This window comes from Cibotium barometz, chromosome 19 (assembly GCF_041138505.1).
Source record: "Cibotium barometz isolate CiBa-2024 chromosome 19, ASM4113850v1, whole genome shotgun sequence".
Lineage (NCBI taxonomy): Eukaryota > Viridiplantae > Streptophyta > Polypodiopsida > Cyatheales > Cibotiaceae > Cibotium > Cibotium barometz.
In genome coordinates this window covers 22,242,066-22,248,973 of record NC_141064.1, presented here as the reverse complement: position 1 = coordinate 22,248,973, position 6,908 = coordinate 22,242,066, and positions in this window count along the sequence as shown.

Sequence of the window (6,908 nt, the reverse complement as noted above, 5' to 3'; positions counted from 1 at the left end):
TAATCACTACTTAAATGAGTATAATGTAATCAAGAGATTAAGTGAAATTGGAGTGATTGATTTGCATTAGAGTGAGCCTCTTAAATAGGCTAAGATACATGAGTGATTACATCATTGATGATAAAATTTATGGAACCCTAATTAATGGCTATGGGATCTAATCCTAATCACACTAATTGAGTTAATCTAATCCTATGGAGGAGGATTAAGCCTAATTAACAACATACTGATAATCCTTTTGACGTAATTAAGCTTGACTCAAGCACAATTAGGTTACAAGATGGAAACTTGTACTCATAGAGAGGCTTGAGAGCTACTTGTTTTCATTGCTTAGAAATGACCCTTTTTATATGAGGAGGGTACATCTCTTACAAATATTCTCATGTGGGATAATGTCCAAATGAGATGTGGATGCATACTCCTAATCCTGATCCTCTACTCATACCTTGGCACTCTCAATGGCACCACAAATTTCAACACCCCCCCTTGGTGCCATGATGTATAAGCTATTGCAAGGTGGTTGGATGTGAATTACAAAAGATCCATCACTGCAACATGCTACTCAAGGTGGTTAAGTGTGGCAATACAAGATGTCATCACCCTTCTGGGTGCGCATAAATTGCTACTCTCAGGTGGTCAGGTGGTCAGGTGTGATAAGAAAAAAACATAATACAAAGGACTAGGTCTACTCATCGATGACCTTTTACAATCATGGGCTAAGGTGGTGAGGCTTGTCAATGTAGCTTTAGTTTAGAAGAGATGCTCGTTGGAGATATTCTCTTTGCTTGATAAAGCCTCCATGTAGTTTGCCTCCTGGTTCTTCAATATGCATTCTTCTTCCTTGTGCCCGAGCTTGTTGTAACATCCACATTTAGGCTTGTGTTTGAGCATGCATTCACTTTTAATGTGCCCTTTCCTTCTATAGTGGTATTATTCTTTTATACCTTGGTTGGTGTAGAAAGCTAGTTCCGTTGATGTACTTTGTATTCCATTCTTTAACCGCTTCTCTTCTTCAAGTAGTGATGAAAGACAACCCTCTCAGGGTAACTTCTTTACATATTCCTTTGGTATGCTTTTTATGAGTATGGCAAGTGCATCCTTTTCACCTATCTTTGCATCACTGCCATCCAATTTGGTCATGATACTTTTCATTTTGCTTATGTATTGTGCTAGTGACTCATGAAATTCCATCTTTACACCATAAAAATCTAATTTCAAATGAATTTCTTGATTTTTGGCCTTGGAACCAAATATTAAATTCAACTCATCCCATTCTTGTTTTTCTATGGTTTCGGAATCAATGTGATGAATAAGATTAGTGCCCAAGTGCAATCCAATTAACGACAGTTCCTGTTTATCTTTTTTAGTCCAATCCTCAGTTGGATTAGCGGGTGCATTTTTCTTAATTAATTTCCATAGCTTCTTGTGCATGAGAAGATATTTTATATGTGTAGCCCAGATATGAAACCCTTTCCCAATAAACTTCTCAAGTGATGAAATCTTAGTGGATGTGATTTGCGAAGGTCTTACCAATTGAGCTTCAATATGGTAGTGTCTAGTTAAGTATAGTTTGGTGATCAAACTGTAGTGAAATGTGATTAACTCCTTTCAGCCTATAATCCAAATTCCAAATGATAGATTTTGGTGCTCATGCAAGGTTAATATGACCCAAAGAACCCAATTTTGACCTTCAGTTGAACCAATTTCTGCAAATCACTCCTTAATGATAGTGTTAGAGGTAAAAATAGTGATTAGCAAAATCAACAATTTGGTGGATCAAATTGAGCGCAAGGAAGCACTTATTAAAAGGGATTCTACTTTATGCTTATTCCCCTCAATGGGTGGCAAGATCCAAGCCAAAAAAACTTAGCTTAATCTTAGCAAAATTGGTGCATTTTTGTCAAAAAATGCACACTGGTTTTCTTCTTGGTACATAGCGCAAACAGCTTCAAATGTCAAACCATCTCGGTCATTGAGAACCTTATACCAAGGTGATATTATGGCTAAGAGGGCTTGGCCCAATTTCTCGCATCGAGTAGAACCAACGTCTGCACCAATTGGCCAAAAATGTGCAAGAACACGCATTTGTGAGTGAAATTGGTAAAATACTTTGGTGTGTTTAAGCACCTAGGTTAGGGAAATATGCTCCAAAATTTGAGACCTAAACATGGAGTGAACAAGGAGAATAAGCTACTACAAATTTGGTCCATAGAGAGGGTGAATGGATAAGCTTGGGATTAAGGGATAATGAGAGTGATTAAGACTTCTAGAATACTAATGAAAGCTTGGAGAGCTATGAGAATGATTTTGAGAAGCTCAAAGAGGAGAGGAAGGCTTTGATACCATGATGAAATTTATAGAACCCTAATCAATGGTGGCTATGGGATCTAGCCCTAATCACACTAATTAAGTTAATCTAATCCTTTGGAGGATGAAGCCTAATTAACAACATAATGATAATCCTACTGACTTAATTAAGCTTGACTCGAGCACAATAAGGTTACAAGATGGAAACTTGTACTCATAGAGAGGCTTGAGAATTGCTTATTTTCATTGCTTAGAAATGATCCTTTTTATATGAGGAGGTTACACCTCTTACAAATATGCTTATGTCGCATAATGCCCGAGTGTGATGTGGTTGTATGCTCTTGATCCTGGTCCTCTACTCATACCTATGAAAGAAAGGAGCATCTAGATTAGTCTTGAAATAGCCTAATTAGCCTAGATTAGGATGATTAGCCTAGGATTAGAGAGAAGAGAGAGTAATTAACTTGTATTATGATGATTATCAAAAGGTTCCCCCCATGACATTGGCCCATATTCACTTATATACTAGGCCATCCTTTCACACTACACTTATTAATGTCCATGGGCATGCCCAAACCAAGTCTTAACCCTTGGCCCCTTTCACATCCCCTTCATCCCTTGGCCTTGGGTCCAAATTGACTTGAGTCCATTTTTACTTTGTTATAAACCATCCCCACCCAAGAGATTTCATCCTCGAAACCTTAGGTATACATGTACAAACTTGCATGGATGAAGTATACCATCAAGGACTCATATCAAGTAGTAGCATGCTCATGCATGAGCCATATATGTTGGAGCCAAAAAGACATATGTATGGCTGTAAACTACTTGTAATTCACTCAAATCAAGCCATATCATGCACTCCATAATGGCATATGCACTGCTTCCACACATTTTGCATCCCAAAACCAAAAGGTATAGGGCTGTCCAAACAGTGATCTTAGAAATTTCAACATGTACAAGACCACTGTTTTTATGTACCAACTAGTTCTTCAAAGGTAGCCAAAAGGATAACCTATTAAAATCTTTGACATCCCAGATCAAAAGGCAAACCAAGAGACCAATGATCACAAGACTCCTCAAGCACAAATAGCCACCCGGATCAAAAGGGGAGCTATTATAATTTCACGTATACTGGGGTCGAAAGGAAAGCATACTGGTATATCCATCGATCCGGAGCATAAATGTAATATACCATGTGCAGTATTATTTCCATCGTCTAGAGGCAATACACCAAAACCATGGCATGCCACATAGTCTTGCATCATGCATCTCATATGACAAGTGATGCATTCTAAAGTGAATACCCCATTCCCATAAACCATAGAATCACTTTGGCATCCACAAAATTTGAAAATGCACACCTCAAACTCCATGTCCATATGAACTTTATTGTCATCCTCAAAATCCCCTTGAAGATCTCCACTACAAAGCATAGAACATACATCCTCATAATGAATATCTTCATTATCAAGGATACCATCATCCTCATAATGAATATCTTCATTATCAAGGATACCACATCCACATCTTCATAAAAATCCTTGTCCCCATAATGAACGGTAGAACCATGATCATCAACATCAACCACCAAAATATCACCAACACGTGTAAACAATCTCACGATGAGAAAATTCTTCTTTATTTGCATCATGATCCACATCCTCTAAGCCTTCATAGTCAAATAATTCACAATTATATGTTTTCCAAACCGGACTCCAAAATGAATCATACAATAATGCATTCTCATGAACCATCCATGAGCCACGAAATGCGTCACCCAATGCATGATCATCCAAAGCATGGTCATCATGTGTATCACCACAACAAATGAGTCATCATCCCATTCGTCATCAACAAATGAGTACTCATCCAAAACGTCATCAATGACCATGTCCTCACAATCTCGTGGCATCATGTCATGAGCTGAAAATTCCTCAATCAAAGCACTTATGAAAGCTATCCAATCATACTCATTTTTAGCTTATGTATCCCCTTTGACCACGGATACATTGGCAACTTGTTGAGAAAGATTTGGCAACAAAGTATATTCATCTTCTTGCTATCGAGAAATTACAGCAAGCATGCCCTCCAATTCAACACCTATAATGTGTGCATAAAGGTCCACATAGTCACAATCCATGCATTGATAAAATGTGAAAGTGAATGGAGATCCTCCATTTCTTTTGGAAAATCCCAAATCTAGCAACATTGAGTGTTTAATAGGTCTTCTATCCCCACTCAAAGAAATAGGGAAACCAAGAATCGGCACCAACAATACACATACATTGATCCTCCTTATCTTGGCTTCACTTGTAGTAGCTTCACCATCAAACAATGTGCATTGCCTTTCTCCAATCACTCCTTTTGATGAAGAGAAGATTGTTTAACAATGTGGCTCATTGATAGACAAGGGTGAAGTGTATCTTTGATTGCACATATACATTGAAGAGGAACCATACATAGGCATACTTGATCCATATGTATCAACTTGATGCATAGACATACCAAATGCATTTGCCCCTTCTTATTACATTGAATATGGAGGTAAGTTCCCCTTTCCTAGCATAGGTCCATGACTTTGATCACCATAATACATACTAGTTTAAAGAGCATGTCATGTATTTGCATGTGTTAAACCCAAAAAAGGCTTACCATCTTGTGGTCCACTTGCTTGAAATGTGTTTAGTGCATAAACATGCAACATTGGTTCACCATAAGTTTTATGGCCTTTGCCAAGTTCTTGTTCTAAGCTAGATAATCCACAATGGTTCTTTTTTATTGACGCATTGGACTTGTCCATTATGCGTTGGAAATTTTGGTCCATTCTATCAATCATGCTTTGCATGAAGTGCATCATCGTGTTCATATTCTTGCCCCATTCATAGGACCATGCATAGGCATACCGGGCATACTTGTTCCACCTTGATGCATCAATGATGGAGGCATCTTGTACTTTCCAAGAATAGAACCATGATTCCCATCAACATGGTGCATACTAGCTTGAGGAGTATGCAATGCATTTGCATGTGAAGGACCCGCAACAAAAGATCCATAAGCTTGTGGCCCCATTGGAAAAGTGTTTGGTGCATATGGATGAGCATAGGTCCACCATAAGCTTCTTTGCCTTTATCAACATCTTGCCTCAAGCTTGTGATCCCATCATGCAACTCCTTGCTCATAGAGTCAAACTTGTCCACCATGGACTGAAATCGTTGGTCCATCCTTTCAATCATAGTTTGCATGAGATACATCATGTTGTTCATGTTCATGTCCCTGCCTTCTTTAGGTATTTGTGGAACATTTTCTTCTTGATTCACCCCTTCATTGATATTTACACTAATTACTTGATTTGCTTCTTGTCTTGCTTTTGATGTGCGTGCTTAATACTCAAGAGCTTCCTTGTAGTTCCCCTTGTTGAGTTCGGCCTTCGACATCATCTCAATTACTCAAAATACTTTTGAAAGGGTTTCCAAACTCCAAATTGGATGGTGTTTGGCTCTATATTAGAAAGGTATTTCGATGCTCTATCCACTTATGTAGTTGCTTTGACTTGGCCAACCCTGTACTACTCTCTGTTTTGATTTTTTTTTTTTGGAAAAGTCAACTTCAACACAAAGGTGACCAAATCTTGATCAAACGTAAGCCAATTTTGGAAGCATTTAGATTGATGGAATGCTTTAAACAATCCCTACGCATCCATATCAATGCCTTGACATAATTTGAGCGGCAACATTCATCTGTTTTGACCCCCTCGACCAATCAATTATTGCCACTTGACCAAGTCAACGATGCCAAAATCAAGAGCCCTTTGGTTTTCCGGGGAGCTAACAGCATGTACAATGCCCCCACATGCTCAAATCTCTAACTTAATTCTCTATTTTAGATTGGGCACCACTTTTGCCTTTTGCAGAGGGCGACTTGCCGATTGGAGAAGTAAACGGAGTCAGAATGGAGCACTTAAGGGCTCCAAATGGAGCCCTTGGAGAGTATAATGAAGCTTTGTAAACCACTTGAAAACAGTCCCAACCCTCTTGGACTGAATTAGGGTTTAACAATTTAGTAAAAAACTGTCAAGATTATCACCAATTGCTATCCACACTTCCTCTTTGCATTGGTAATGTCTCGGACCCATTCAAAGGCATGCACCACATCAATTTACATCTTTGGCATCCAAATCTAACCCCAAGTGACTTGCATATGTGCTTTTTGCAAAAGAAATTGATGGCATCTCCTTTGTATTTGCAATGAAATCTTAACATAAACTCAATAAAATTTCACTTGCAATACCATATCCATTTCTTGCCAAATCTTTGCCCATCAAAATGCATCCATTGAGAACACTTGGAAGTCGATGTACTGTGTTGAAGCTTGCCAATCTCCCAGCCAAGCTCTTCCAACCCCCTTACTTAAGTTTGAAATCCAAAAGCAAGGGCTTGGGCCAAGTCTTCACCATAGTACCTAATCCCCTACTGTACCACTTTACCATGGCACTCATGGCACGGTGAGTTCAAGATACACTCTCCTTGGCCTCTTCTCCTTATTACCAAGGTACCCTCACCACATATCTATCTTTCTAGTTATGCAAGAATTTAAATGAA